General features: G+C 47.9%; 1 protein-coding gene across 1 annotated transcript in view; it reads left to right on the top strand.

The window, feature by feature from the left end:
• AFF3 (ALF transcription elongation factor 3) overlaps window positions 1-14,917 on the top strand; it is a 2,498,221-nt gene that overhangs the window by 1,841,153 nt on the left and 642,151 nt on the right. The gene's annotated exons all lie outside the window — the stretch shown is intronic.

The following is a 14,917-nucleotide window of genomic DNA, read 5'->3' as shown; positions in this document are numbered from 1 at the left end:
TTGGATTTCCTTACCAGCAAACCGTCTTGGATCCGGAACATTTTTGGACATTTCATCAACACTCTTAGGTCCTCTTTCCCAATGTAATCGGTATCCGTCAGGGGAAAGTTCTCAGGGTCCTCAAGGTGTTGGTAAAATTTACCAATAATTGGATCCCCCTTCTGAGCGGTAATCAAATCAGCATCAGGGGTCTCCTTACTCCATTGTGCAATTGAAAGGTCGTTGTGAGCATTTGTCTGGGACCTAGTGATAGCAGTGACCTGGATTTCCCCCAATAGGGACTCAATCTCAATTAGATCCCCTTGGATGGCCCCGGTTTTGGCCAGCTGATCAGCTAAGTCATTTCCAGTTTTGTCTGGTCCCTCTACTTTGGAATGACCCTTGATCTTTTTCCAATAGATGGTCATCTCATTCGAGGTGACCAAACCATCAATGTTTTGGATCAACTTCCCATGTTTCAAGGGTTTGTTGTTAGCACATAACATGCCTCTGGTTTTCCAATTAACCAGGTGCTCCACGAACCCGTTCCGTACATAATCCGAATCTGTGATTATGACCAGTTCGTGGAGTTGGTGCTGGATAGCAGTGAGGATGGCCTGATGCACAGCCATCAATTCTGCCACCTGACTACTTCGGGGACCAATTTTGTATCCAGCGGAGGGTTCTGGGGACTCATTCACCCATGCATTCCCTACGCCAGCCACCAGTTCTTTCTCCCCGTTGGTGTCAACATGGTAAGAGCATCCATCCACATACACAGTGGGCATTCCCTCACACTTGTCTTCTTCAAAGACTTTGTGTGGGGAATTAAGGTATGCCTCCATGTTGTCCTTTATTTTTAGACTTTCGTCCTCGAGACAGTTTTCTCTGGCACAATCATGCAAGTCAGCCAGACCTTGCGCGAGGGGACTCTTCTTGTTTTGGCCATATCTGACCTCCACAGGAAAGCCTTGCATTGACAGAATCCAGGAAGTAATTCGGGAATTACTCACATTTCCGGCCCGGATTCTGTCACTTTGGAGATATTGCAGAGGCTGGTGTGGAGTCTCCACTATGATGTGTTCCCCCTGGATAAACGGGCGGTAATTCTTCAATGCCCACACCGTTGCCAGGAGTGCCTTCTCACAATCGTTGAATTTTTCCTCCACAGAGGATAAAGTTTTGCTCGCATAGGAGATTACTTTATTGACCTTGTCATGCTTTTGGTATAATACTGCCGTCAAGCACGTATCAGAGAACCCCGTCTCCAGGAAGAACTCCTTGTTTCTGACAGGGTAAGCTAGGCAAGGCGCTTGTGAGAGGCTTCTTTTGAGTTGTTTTACCGCCTCGGCTTGTTCTGGACCCCATTCCCACTTGACCCCCCCCTTCAGGAGATGAATCAGGGGTCTGGTGATCTCTGCGTAGCCCTCAATGAACTTTCTGCTGTAATTAGTCAGTCCAAGGAGGCTCCTTAGTTCCCGCAGAGTTGTGGGGTCTTTCAGTTTCTGAAGTGCTTCCACTTTCTTTTCCTGGGGACAGAGACCCTGAGGAGTAATCTCATGCCCCAAGAAATTAACACGGGTTCTACACCACTGTGCTTTCTGAAAGGAAAGTTTTGCTCCGGCGGCCCTCAACTGTGTCAGAACATAACGGATCTCCGCTATGTGTTCCTCCACAGATGAACTTTTGATGAGGACATCATCTACATAAGCCAAGTTACCCCTTGCACCCAAGTCAGGCATGGCCTTGTGTAGAAAAATGTTGAATTCATTGCCGGAGTTAAGGTATCCGAAGGGAGTCCGGGTCCATGTGTACTGCTGGCCCCCAAAGGTAAAAGCCAGTTTGTATTGGTCCTCCCTGCTGACAGGCACGGTCCAGTATCCATTGGTCAGGTCTATTGCAGTGAATACCTGTGACCCTTGGATCTGGGCCAGCCCTTGGTCAATGTAGGGCAGAGGCCATCGGGAAGTATGGACCCGTTTGTTGAGCTCCCTGAGGTCGGCGCAGAGTCTCCACTGGCCGTTTGGCTTCAATATTCCCAGCACCGGATTATTGAAGGTGCTGTGGACTGGACGGATTATTCCCCGGGACTCAAGGTTCTTAATTATTTCAGTAAGGGACTCCATTGATGCGAGAGGCAAGCGATATTGCTTCACAAACACAGGAGTCATGCCAGGGTCCGTGGGGATTGTTGTTGTGTGGATGTCAGTGCGACCACAGTCATATGAGTCTACCGCAAAGAGATCTTGGAAATCCAAGAAAACTTGTTTCAACTTTTGCTTTTGTTCCAGAGTCACACAGGCATCAGCTAGGTTGACTCTCTCTTCCACCATCTGCCTGAAGCCTGGAAAGACTTCTGGTTTGGCTATCTCCGCGGCCTCCTCCAGCTGGGTGGAGAAGTCCCTGGTCAGAGTGCTGATTTGGACCGGAGGCTTCAGGTGGGAAAGGCAGCCCTCATGGACCTGGAAAATCACCTCATCCCTCCTGAAGTCACACGTCACATCTTCCTTACCATAGGGGCAGGAAGTGTACACCTGGAAGTTCCCCCCATGCCGGGTAAAAATCCTGTCTGGTGTTGTATTGTCATCACTGTCACTGTCAAAACAGTCCTTGGGGATTGGTCATCAACCGCCATTCCAATAATGGTGCCTGCGGCTAGAGTAACACTCTTTAAGTCGCTGTTATCCACCTCTATTGGAATGGTGTCATGTTCTAGGTTGACTAATGGTGTTGGGTTTACCCCCAACCCTTGCTGTTGGAGAGAAGCATTTAGATGTATGTAAGCATCAGGGTTTTTCAACTCTTGTCCCCTTTTAACTTTCACTTCCAGGGAGAATTGTCGGGTCCTTTCTGGGATGGTGACCTCCTCTTTAATCTGGATTTCAACTGCATAAGGTAGCAATTGAGCTGACCTAAATGCTTTTTCTGGATCATCAAAGCCCATGGGATTATCCGCTAATCGGGACCAAGCTTTGAAGTTTATTAGGTCCAAACTAATGGCAAAGCGATTGAGAATGTCACTGCCTAAGTAAAAGGCGGCAGGGACGTCTCGCACGACCCAACAATTGTGGACTATGCTCTTGTTGCCAATGGAGATTTTGAGCATGCACCTGCTTGGCAGGAGATGTTTGGAATTAGGTGCTTCCAGGTCCATTTCCCATTTGTCTATCAGTTTGAAGGTGGGAATGGCTGGATCTTTTGGGAGTTGGCGAAAAATGGCTTCGCTGATGAAGCTCTTACCGTTGTTCACACACACTCGAGCGAGAACAGAGTCCTTCCCATCATTTAACTGAACAGGGATGAACAACTGCTCTCCAATTTGCTGAATATCAGCCAGGCTCTGAGCTGATTTCACATCTTTCTGGACTATAGGAGTGGGAGTTTCAGATTGTGGATTGGTATAGAATTTCAGAGTGTTTCCTTCCAGCGTGGAATACCACTTTAGACTGGAAGGAAGGTTGATTTTCAGAAATAGATAGGACCCCCCATCACCAGTCTGTTGTCCTACTGCTATGACTGTCACGTCTGGAATTCGGTGGTTCTGGAAGTGAAATTCTACTTGGTCAGATTTTTGTTCAACCATGTGGCAGGTGCCGTTTAAACTAACATGGTTGACACTCTGTTTTAATTTTATCGGTCGGCTAGTCTGGGTCCAGAGGACCTTGTTTACGCAATCTATTAGGGGTGACAACCTTCTCAGGAGGTCATTCCCTAGTAAACAAGGGGTGCCCTCTGGGGTCACAACTATGACCGGGTGTTTCAACTTGTGTCGCCCGATCTTAATGTCCAAATCTGCAGTCCCCTCAACGGGAATTTCCTTCCCGTCAAAGTTCTGGAGTTGTCCAGGAAGTGAGGTGAGAGGAATTTGGTAATTCTCTCCCCTTCCTGCATTCAGTTCATCAAAGGCCCTTCTGGACAGAAGGGTAGCTTGAGATCCAGTGTCCACCAGTGCCGAGATTGTACCCTGCCCCTGTACTTGTACCGGGGCATAATATCTTCCCTCCTTCTCCTCAAGGGGGCACAGGTAATGTACATTTTTGGACAACTGGTGGGCTAACTTTCTGGTTTTGGACATTGCTAGCGAAGAGATTTGGGCAGAATTCTGTGGAGAGTCTTGGGAATCTGAAAGAAAAAGTTGGCAACTGGAGATCAGCGCCATTGTGGGTTCCCCTGGCTCCGGTTCTGGGCCGCCCCCCCCTTTTTGGAGGCAGTCACCAGGATGGGTTTGAACCAGGGGATTTTCTTGCTGTTGGTTCTGGGATGAGATGGTGGGCGGCGGTAGCTCAGTCTCCACATCTCCCCAGTCTGGATTTGCATCCCTAGGGACCCATTTTTCTTTGGGGGGAGTTCCCCCCTCTCTGAAGGAGAAGATCCTTTTCCCAGGACCCTCTGAGGATCCCTCTCCCTCAAATTGGAAGATCTGTACCTCCTCCTCAAACTGAGTCTGTTTGGGTCTTTTGTTTCTCCTACCCCCCCTCTGCTCCTTAGGAGGCAGACTTTCAGGGGCAAGAGATTTCGTTTCCGGTTCCTGGGTTTCCAGGGGCTGTTTACAAGTGAGGAAGGAAGCTTCCTCCAAGGCTTTACACCCCCCTTCCCCTTGTGCCTCCTCCCTGGGAACCAGTGAGTTATCGGGGTGCTGCCCCCGTCATTGTTCTGGAGCACCAGGTCCAGAGTTGGGTGCGTTCTGCGCCGGCACGCCCATATGAGGGTTCTGCTGAGCCCTCAGTATGTGACCCAGGTCCCGCGCCATGTTTTGAACCTGGCGCTCTAACTGGGAAACCCGCTCAGGCTGATACGGGGCCCTGTTTTCTCCCCTGGGCTGATCCCGGGAAGGGTAGCTGTCCCTCCTCTGGTGATACCCCGGGTTGGGAAGATTTGGGTACCCCTCCACCCTTGGCCTCCCCTCTCCCGGATTCAGTGGTCTGGGCTCAGGGAATTGGGGAAAGAAGGATGGATGGTTTTGGGGCTGAAAGTCGGGAGGATATCTGGGGAAAAAGTTCTGCCCAGGGTTTGGTAAATTTCTGCCCTCTGGTGGGAAGATTGGAGGGAAGTTCCCTGGGTTAGGTGCTTGGCTGGATCCCCCCCCTTGGGCTGGAGGAGTCCACACATAACCCAGGATGGGTCTGTTACCTTTGTAGCGAGGACTTACATAGTCAGGAGAGCGAGGGACCCCATTTGTGGGGCTGCCTCCCTGGCTCCCTGTCTGTGACTGGCCCGAGGACCTTCTGGGCCTAGCATTATTAGGTGCAGGTAGGTTTTTAGGCCCCCCCATCTCCAGATCCAAAACGGGGGTGACCTTTACCTCTGCCACCTTGACAGCAGCAGGGGTGCTGTTGGCTTTGGGGTTTTTCTGGGCATTGCTTTTATTTTCTATGGGCTTCTGCACCTCGTAGATCCGGGTAGCCTGTTCAATGACCCAGTCTAAAGATCTTTTCTCATGAAAATCTCTCACGAGCTGGGTCATTATATATTTGGGCAAGGCATGGAAAAATGTATTGACAAACTCTCTACTATCTGTGCGCACCCTTCTGGTGGCTTGCGCAAAAGCACGCTTTAACTCCTGCACAAATTCTCGTGGGGCCTGATCCTCCCCACATTGCAAATTGTAGGCCGCCTTGCGAGCCTCTTGAGGATTTCTGTGAACAGAAAAATGTTTCAGGATGGCCGCCTTATATGTGGACCATCTTAAATGATTTTGGTCCTCCAGCCCCGCAAAGAAACTGGAGTATTCCGGGGAGAATGTCCACTTTACATATTGAATACAGCTTTGGCTGTCCTTCAAATGGAAAGTCTCCATCATTTGTTCAAACAACTCTAAGTGCTCCCAAACAGAATACTTAGCGTTCTTATGGTAAGGCGTGATGACGCTCCTGATCGCCTTAATCTGCTTTAAGGGGTCCTTAAGCAAGGCCCTTTTTGCCTTATTGGCCTTTTTGGTTCGGGTAACCCTTGTCCATTCTTCCTCGGACTCAGAGGCACTGCTCCCAGAGGTTCCCGTCTGTTCTTCCAGGTTTTCCCGGATTCTGCGAGCCTGGGAATGGCTGGCAGAATGTGGGGACCTGGTCTCCTGTGTCCTGCGCAGTTCAGAGGAGTCTTCAGATTCCTCCTTGCTGCCAGGATTTGATGGGTACCCCCTCCACTGACCTAACTGGGCAGAGGTTTTCAGGATGCCCTTAATGGGCCTACTCTCCTGGGGTTCCCCACTGAACTGTATTGTACTTGGGTGCCCATACCCGGATGCCCACCCCTCCATTCCTGGATGGTACTGGCCTATGAGCCCCATGCTTCTGGCTGGATAGTAATCTGCCATCCCTGTGGCCCTGTGCTCATGTGCGCCAGGGGACATGGGGGTGGCAGAGTCCAGGGACTGAGAGGTATGAGGGCCTCTGGTACTAGGGCTCCTGAGGTTATGCTCCGGAGTTTCCATTTCCCAGCGAACCTCATCTCTATCCGCCCCTGCTCCCTGTTGCAATGCAAGAGCCTGCATTTGTGCCTTCAGTTCCTCAGTTAAGGCCTTACTCGACTCTATCAGTCTCTCCTGCATCGCTACCTGCTGTTGGAGCCTATCATTGTGCTGGCAGAGAGCTTCATTCTCTCTCTGTGTTTCCTGATTGGTCCTGGAGAACTGGGCCAGTCTTTGCTGCAGGAGGGTTACCTCCTGGGCAATGTCCCTATTGGCCTGCTCCTTTCTTGCTAGAGCATCCTCCACCCTTCTGGTGTGCTCTACCAAGTTCTGGTTTTCTTTTTGGAGGTCACCCAGCCCCTGGTGGGCCAGGTGATTTTCTTCCATTTTTCTTTTTAAATGGCAGACTTCCTGGCCTAAGGCGTCTCTTTCCTGACTAAGAGCCTGCATTTGTGCCGCCAGGTCGTCCCTTTGCCTTTGGAAGGCACCAGCTTTCTGGCGCTCCTGATCAAACTCTGCCTGGGTATCCAGGTCTTTCAGAATCAGTTTATTGCTCTCCTCCTTCACTCTATCTAGGTGGCCTTGCAGGGTGACTACCTGCTCAGCACATGCCCTATTGAAGTCTAGCTGTTGCTCCAGCTTTTTCTGGCTTTGCAGTAGGGAGTCCAAACCTTCTTGGTGTTCCTTCTGCAAGGCCAGAAATCTGGTATCCTGTTCTGACTTTTCCTTTTGCAGCACATCCATATCCTCCTTTATTTTAGTGATGTACTGTCTGGTCTCATTTTCTGACTCCTGGCTTCTGTGCAGCCTTTGCTCAGAAGAGTCCAGATCAGATTGGGCCTTCTCTAACGCCATCTGTTGCCTTTTTGCCAGATCATGGCCTTCAGCACATTTATTCTGTATGGCTCCCATGTATAAATATAAATATGCCGCTATCCTAACAATCTTGTCGTGCTCATCTTTGGCCTTAGGAGCCATATATAGTTCACTCAGGGCCACGTGTAATGGACCCTGATCTCTATATATATCTGACCCTGTTTCAGTGACCTGTTGCGTGATGGCCTGCAACCAGACTGTTTGGTCCTGGTGAGTCCATTCACCTCTCACAAATAGTTTGTGTAAGAAGTGCTCTCTGGCTATTTTCATATCTACCAAGGTCGTCATTCTAGAGATTGGTCTCTGTCCTGACTTACAGAAGTTTGTATTTTATTTTTGCAGAACAGAACTTTTCTTGGAGTGTCCCTTTTGAGGAATGCTTCACAGCGTAATGCAGCGTGGTGATCCGACTGGATGTATGTATCCCGTCAGTTAGCACACTGTATTAAGCTGCACAAATGGTAAATCTAACCCAACGTCTCGGCTCGAGCCCCCACTTTGTAAGAGGATTCAATTCAACACTACAGCTAAGTCAACGCCTAGTCTATAATACTGAATGAAAACCCTTATTGATATATCTTTAGGTCCAGTTCATGCGTTCTGGATGACTACCCCTATATAACACCCCTCTCTTGGAATCCCCCTGACCCCACTGAGCCAAGAAGTAGTTCTGTTTTGCAAGTTTAAAAGGTTTATTTGATAATTTAAAATAGATATATATATCACGCTTTATAATAAATTAATAATTGAATAGCACACTGAATCTGATATGATAAAGATCAACAACGGAGAATCTGGCACTAGCACACTTCTTATAATCAATAAGGAGTTGACATGAATGGATAAGGTAGCACACTGGTAAATAGGAACAAAAGTATAATGTGGTAGAGGATGCTTTATGTAAGCTCAGGTGGATGCAATATTCAATGAATGCAGTACAGAAAATACTCAATATGATTTCAACCAAACAATGTAATCACTTTTCTCTGGCTATTCACTCCCCCCCTCTTTATGCAATGCAAGGGAATGGGAGGAAAGCACACAGTTCTCAGAAATGCAATCAATGTAATCAGTTCAATCCAGCAAGCTTAGACAACAGAAAACAGATAGGAGTTTTGAAATCACAGGCCCAAATTGCTTTGATATGTGCTGGCAATGAATGAGAAATATGCTGGAAACGCTTTTAATTCCCTTTCAGAGGTTCAGGGTGAGTGGTATCTAGTTAATATTAGTCCAGGCTCACACTAGCAATGATGCAGGGATAGTTAGCAGGTTAAACGAATTTCTGGCAAATGGAAAGCAAACAGCAGCAGTTTTTACATGTGAAGAAATTGCAAATCGCGGTAAAATTCGCGGATGCGTGTTCCGCGATTGCGGTAAAACTATAAGGGGTAGGAATGCGGTTCTAGGTTCGTAGGAAAGCCACGATTCTAAGCTATCACATACAAGTTATTGCAAGTCTCTAGCACAAACGGTCGCGGAGATATGAGCAATTTTGTGAAGGTCGTTTTTCAGATTTGAAATTTTAAAGTTCAAAAAGACAAGTGCAGCTTGCAACTAGCAAATCACAGGTGACAGCTTTACAAGTGACAGGTGACAGTTAGGAGACAGTTCTACTTAGATTAAATAGATTGAATTATATTATTTTAACTAAGAGATTGGTTCTGCACAGTTTTCTAGGTACTCACACTATATTCTTGAGTGAAATGGGCCTCATCACGGATCTGGTCAGGGTTTTAGACTGGGCTCTGGTCACTCTCTCTGCTGGTCTGGGTCTCTCTCTGTACAGCACTGCTTTCTCTCTGGTCTGGTCTCTTAGTTCTGGATAGATTGAAGTCTCTAGTTTGGCTTTCTGGAGGTTGATGGAGGTAAGTATGGATTTTTCCGGCAGAGCGTCCCGCTGCAGATGGATTTGGAAGGTCCCTATCTGTCCTGTCTGTCTGCTTTTATGTGTTTAGAATGTGGGTGTGTTCTAGCATCACTGACCCTACCTCTCTCTCAGCTTCTAATTGGTCAAACTTCCATTTATCATTTGATTGGGGAATGAACTGTGAGTCAGCGTGATGTCATTTTACAGCCTGCAGAAAGTCCACTCCTCCTGTCAACTTACACACAAATCTAGATTTGAAACAAATACATATTTGCAGAGGTACATATTGTTTTAAAATCATATGCACCCATCATGCATTACAGGAGGTATCCCCTGTTCAAACTCTGCTCTTCCTGGGAGCTTGCATTCAGAAATGGCACATATTTCACTTTTTAACTGATTTTTCAATTTCTGACATTGACCCAACTTTACATACATGTGCGCAGGGAGTAGGGACATTAACTGATGAAGTTTCAGATTTTTAACATGCATACATTTAGAGTAATATCCACTTTTCCGCTAAAACCCCCCTGAACACGCCACCGGGTCGAAAAACCTCTTAAAATGTGGGCAGAAAAATCACAAGAATTATGGTGTCATTTATAAAATTTTCACATGTCCGTACTATGAGTTATTCATCTTTTTCTAAACAATATTCTGGCTACAAAGGGGTGTGGTTTCCTCTCAGCACAAGGTAGAAATACTGGTCTTTCCAGTTCTGCCAAGCCAGCTTGCTCTCACAGGCAGTGCCCCTCCCAGCTCCTGCCAAGAGGAAGCTACATTTTACGACTGCGTAATAAAAACCTTTGCCTGAGTGAAGAGGGCTTTGTTCACTCTCCTACAGAGCACAGATAATTCAATTATCAGATAGATGGCATATCCTTAGTGTGGGCAGCAAAAGGAAGGTTGGCCTGGGAACACAGCTGTGACTCAAGTTTCCCTTCTGATGGGGGTAGTTGCCAGGCAGAATTCAGTTCCTTAAGCCAGGTTTCAGATAAAATGTCACTTTTTGTTCCCCAGTTCCTGCATTCAAATAAAACTAAACATTTTCACATATGCAGCTAGAAGGCTGATTCTAAGTTTAAAACTATGACATTTAAACAATTGCAACCTATGTGATACTCAAAAGTAGGTCACTCAGTCAATTTAAACATTTTCGATTTTAGTGTCTTTAAATCCAGTGCAACTTAAACTGCTGACTCCATAGCAGTTTTGTTATAAGCATTGTTTTGGGCTCTTCATTTCCCAGATTTTGTAGGCACACAACACTCCATTCTGCCAAATGTCTGCTGGTGTTCAGTAAATATTTTGCACATATTGCAATGTTTGAAAATAGGCATTTTGACTTGCCTTCAGGGGAACAGAGTGGTTTTAAAACGCCGGCTTTTGGATAGTGGTGAGTACTGGTACTGCACCCATTTTTGGGATTTAAGAAATGAATTCCCCACAATTCTAGGTTGCATTTGGCAATCAGCATTTCCATTCCCAATGGTTTCAGACTACTGTGCGGGTAGTCCAATGGTGGTTTTAAAGCGCTTTGAAGCTAACCGGCGCTACTGTTTTTCCTTTGGCAACCCATTTCCCTCATGGCAACCCAGCCTTTCATTCTCGCACTGGTGGGTGGCAAGTGAGGCAACCATTTTAGTGTGCGCACAAACTGCGCAGCTTTCCTGGATTTCAGCGCACATGTGGGTTTTCCGCTATCTTGAATTTTCTAAGCCCACAGCACCAAATGTTGCAGCATGATAGCTTAAACGTGGGTCAGGACACCCAACAGTATTTGACAGCTGCTTGGTGGAGATTATAATAATGCTGAAATGTGTGCATCCAGTGAGAGGGGAAGTATGTGGGAAGCCATTGGTGAATGTGACTCGTGTATCACAAGGCAGTAACCTCAAAATACAAGCCACCTCTGAAATGCTCCATGCAAAGTTTTCATGGTCCGCTCAACCGTTGCTAGGAAAACTGCCAGCTGGAAATCTACTGTGTGCAGCTGCTTTACTTCTCAGTGGCTCTAGTTTCAGTAAGTTGTCCAGTTTTTGTCAATTTGTGGGACTCCAGTTCCTTTCTAAAACGCAGTATTACAAATATCAATGGCCCTCATTACGACCCTGGCGGAAATCGAAAAACGATGGCGGAAATGCAATACCGCCATCGAATAGCGCTCGGTGCGATTATGACCCGTCACCGTAAAGTACGATGCCATTAGCGACACCGTAGTGAACGCCAACGCTAACTGCACCAAGTACGCGCACGCGCGCCATGCCAAACCGTAATTACCACCATGGCGCAACGGTACGCGAATTCTGACCCTAGCGGACATGTACCTAACGCCATCAAGCATGGCGGAAAGTACCATTCCGCCATGGTGAGAAGTACGGCATCGCGAATCAACCGTAAACGGCCCTACTGAGTGCCTGTACACCACTCCCTGGCCACATTGCACAACTCCTCGTAGGTGCAATGAAGTCACACAATGCAACCAGTGCAATGTACAAGTCACCCATGCATGGCAACGAACAAATGAATCCAGGGGCTCCAAGTGCCTTGTGAGTGGGCATCCATATTTGCCATGGCACCATTGCCGCACTGATGCAGCACAGGCATGTGAAGGATCAAGTACAGCAACATGAGCAGAAAAATGAGACAAACAAAAACAGGCCCCCCCATCGACTGACACCAGTGTAAGGCAACATTCAAAGCAGTATCCTGAGTGAGACTGCACCAGCCCTGTACTCCTGCCAGTAAACAAACCAACCATCAGCATAAGCATGTACCACACAAGTTGGCAGAGTGACAGAGCAGCCAGGCTCATCTCAAGAGGGGCCAATGGGAGCTGCAGGGCACAGATGGCACGAATACAGAAGCTATTCCAATGGACATGACCTCAGTCTCCCTCCAAGAAACGCACGCAAACACAGGCACCTGTGACCAGCCATAGTCTGATAATCACATCATTCCACCAATCCACCTGGCTGACCGGCATCTGTTACACAAAAGCTAATCCCCCGCCCCTGAGCATGACATCATTAAAACAGTCATAATGGCAGGCCCCATCCCTGACCTTACTGGGCTTCGTAGGCAAACGCGGCCAGTACAGTACCACGCAACTATACTCAGAAGCCGGAACCCAATGCAGATCTCCTCACAATACACCGCTCCACAAATAGGAATATGCTACATTACTTGCAAAGAATAACGCTACACGGTTAATATCAGAATAGAAATTTAATGCACCACAAAATCACCAAGCCCATACAGCCATTAGGTCATGAACTCCAAAATACATTTCAGTATTGTGGGCTGCATCCGCAATAAATGACCAGCTTCTGCTTGTGTGACGCCCTGTTCCTCCATGGTACACAGGGGCTACATTCACGTTCAAAAAGGCAACATGGAAGCGCCTAGAACCGCAGGGCCGTCCCATTAGGTAGGCACTAGTCCAGCTGAAAGGTCGAAATGTTGCTCCTAGCCACTAGTACTGCGTAAGGGCATGTGGCCCATTGGCGATCGTCCCATAAGATCGTAATGGTGCTCCACTGATTAACTCGAAGCAGCAGGTGTCGGGAGTAAAAGCCATCTGCAGGAGTGGCATACAGATGGCAGCGGCAAAAGGGGAGGAGATACCTGTCACCCAAATGAAATGAAAAAGAATAGTATGGCCATCAGAACTTGATTTGTATTACTCACTTCAATGATCACACTAAATCTACAGCCATATGCATGCTAGCCCACTCAAAAGGATTATTCCCACCCAAAAATCACTTGCGAATCACAACTATAAAAATCGAGGTGAAAACACTATTACAAACGAGTGTTTGTGTGCATGCGTCTGTTAAGACAGAATCCATTAGATGGGATTAGTAACGTGCATAGACACAAGTGTTTGAAGGCGCGTCGAGACAGGGAGGGTTCAACAAGGGCAGAAAGACGATGGTCCCACTATGGCAGCTCTGCATCACATAGCGCAGGGGAGGTGGATAGATTCCAAAAAGCCCTGTACATGGCAAACTCTCCATCAAATCATCTGTCCATGCATCCATACATCATTCCCTCATCCCGGTATGAAAACGCCTGATTATTTACTCACATAACATGTGAAATTTCCATTGAGTCTGTGCGTAATGCAGTCTGCAAAATCCACTGTGCTCCAGCCCGGAATTCTAGTGTTGTGAAGTAACATGTATTTGGGCACGTCCTGCCTTATCGTCCACTACGCTATTGCGCATCCCATACTATTCATATCAATCATTGCATTCTCGCCATGGCCCCTGTCCCAAGGACATTAAAAATAGAACGTTATATTTGCAGTCAGACCTGTGGGCGTCTCCTCGCCGCTAGCTGAAAACCGAAAGCGCTGTCCTTCGAATTCCTCATTTGCAACATCACGTCGAAAAGGCATCTGTGACCGCTTGAAATCACAAATTCATCCATGTAGTGCGGCAGTGTGTGAAAATGGCAACTGGCTTCACTCACAAATGGGACGCCCCGCCCGTCGGTGAACCTCGGTACAGTGCTGCATGAGGGTCCACCGTTAATCGAGTACTACATTCCACTGACCCTTCACAAGTTTGTTCGCGACTGCAAAGATAGTATGTGAAGCAATGGGACCATAGCAGAATGAACATATGAACCAATATCTCACTGCCATCGGGATGAAATACATGATTGTAATGGCAAGATGCCATGCGTCGAATTGCAGCGTTGTGTGCGGGACGTGCTCGCCCAAAGGGGATTGCAGCTTGCACAGGTGGAATGAATCACCACAGGTGGAGGCAATACAGCTTGAAAACACATAAATTGCACACCCAACCCCCTCCCACAACCACACCCACTCCAAAATGCTACCGGCAGGACTAGCGACGTTGGCCCTGGGGGACCTGATAGCACTGCAAGTACTCCAACTTCAAGAAGAAGACGAACACCAACTACTACAACAACCGGCCGCACAGAGGAGACGCAGGAGGAGGAGGAGGGCAAGGCAGGGCCAGCAAGGCCCGCCAGCACAGCCACTACCACCACGCAGGCAGCCCGCAATCCCACGCCTCCGAGCACATCCGTTCAACCTCACGGATGAGCAGATCCACACCCTCTACCGTTTGGACCGGGACACCATAACCGCCACTGTGGACATGACACAGGCTGACCTTGTCTGCATGATAGATAGTCCAACCGCCATCCCACCCCTACTGAAGGTGGTGTCTGTACTCCACTTCCTCGCCACAGGCCCTACCAGCACACAGTCGGACAGTTGCATGGCATTTCACAGCCAGTGTTCTCACGGACACTATTGCAAGTGCTCGATGCCCTCCTGAAGCACGCAGACGACTACATCTCTCTACCACGCTCGGAGCAGGAAATTACGAACACAAAAGTGGGATTCCATGCACTTGGCGGCATACCGGGTTGCATTGGTGCCATCGACTGCACCCATGTGGAACTGGTCGTCCCACATGCCATGGAGGCCCAGTACCGCAACCGAAAACAATTTCATTCTCTTAATGTACAAATGGTGTGTGACTCCAACAGGATCATTACACATTGTTGTGCCCGATTTCCTGGATCAACCCATGATTCTATGGTCTTGAGGAACTCTACAATACCACGCTACATGGAGCGACACGCAGGGAACAGATCCTGGCTACTCGGTGAGTCTCATTTCATGCATGATAATGTGGGGTATGTGATGCGGCAATGACCTGGCAGGAAGGGGGGGTGCGTACGTAGCAATGTCATTCCACAAACATCCTTTATTGTCCACATACAGGTGATGCCGGGTATCCACTGAA

Source organism: Ambystoma mexicanum, chromosome 7p (genome assembly GCF_040938575.1).
Source record: "Ambystoma mexicanum isolate Mex_15411 chromosome 7p, UKY_AmexF1_1, whole genome shotgun sequence".
Classification (NCBI taxonomy): domain Eukaryota; kingdom Metazoa; phylum Chordata; class Amphibia; order Caudata; family Ambystomatidae; genus Ambystoma; species Ambystoma mexicanum.
Note: the sequence above shows the minus strand (reverse complement) of the source record. Positions and strands in the feature narration are given on the sequence as shown.